The 1,050-nt window shown below is 47.9% G+C and overlaps 1 protein-coding gene across 1 annotated transcript in view; it reads right to left on the reverse strand.

Annotated features, from left to right (window-relative positions):
• The window catches only part of xpo1a (exportin 1 (CRM1 homolog, yeast) a), a 38,126-nt gene that overhangs the window by 12,505 nt on the left and 24,571 nt on the right, over positions 1 to 1,050 (reverse strand). The window lies entirely within an intron of this gene.

The raw sequence follows: 1,050 nt of genomic DNA on the forward strand, positions 1-1,050 counted from the left end.
CAGGACATGTATGAGGACAGCAGGACATGTATGAGGACAGCAGGACAGTGGTGAGATGTGCTGTAGAGTGACAGATAGCTTCAAGGTGGAGGTGGGAGTGCATCAAGTATCAGCTCTGAGCCCCTTCTTGTTTGCTCTGGTGATGGACCGACTAACAGATGAGGTCAGGCAGGAATCCCCGTGGACGATGATGTTTGCAGATGACATTGTGATCTGTGGTGAGAACAGGGAACAGGTGGAAGAGAACTTGGGAGAGATGGAGGTATGCACTTGAAAGAAGAGGAATTTATTTATTCATTTATTAACCTTCATTTAACCAGGCATATCCCAATGAGATCACAGATCTATTTTACAAGGGAGGCCTGGACCTGAAGGCAGACTAACGTGCATGATTTTGATCTGTGGGAGGAAACCAGAGTACCAGGTGAAAACCCATGCAAGCACGAGAAGAACATGCAAACTCCACACAGAAAGACCCCAGATCCAACCGGGTATTGAAATCAGGACCTTCTAGCTGTGAAGCAAGTGATACCCGCTGATCCATCATGCTGCCAAAAGTCGTCCCATAAGACAGAGTACGTGTGTGAATGAGAGGGAGGAGGTGGAACAGTGAGGCTACAAGGAGCAGAGGTCACAAAGGTGCAGGACTTCAAGGGCTTGGGGTCCACTGTCCAGGAACATGGGGAGTGTGGTGAAGAGGTGAAGAAGAGAGTCCAGGCAGGATGGAGTGATGGAGAAAAGTTTCAGGAGTGATTTGAGACAAAAGGTGTCAGCAAAGGTCAAAGTTTACAAGACAGTGGTGAGACCAGCTATATTGTATGGTCTGGAGACAGAGACATGGACAAAAAGACAGGAGACAGAACTGGAAGTGTCAGAAATGAAGATGTTGAGGTTCTCCTTAGGAGAGACAAGGATGGAGAAGATCAGGAATGAGATCATCAGAGGTACAGCACAGGTTGAACAACTGGGACATAAAGTTAGAGAGGACACACTGAGATGGTTGGGACATGTCCAGAGGAGGGACAGTGGTTTGGACATGTCCAGAGGAGG

Source organism: Nematolebias whitei, chromosome 16 (assembly GCF_014905685.2).
Source record: "Nematolebias whitei isolate Nwh7 chromosome 16, NemWhi1, whole genome shotgun sequence".
Classification (NCBI taxonomy): domain Eukaryota; kingdom Metazoa; phylum Chordata; class Actinopteri; order Cyprinodontiformes; family Rivulidae; genus Nematolebias; species Nematolebias whitei.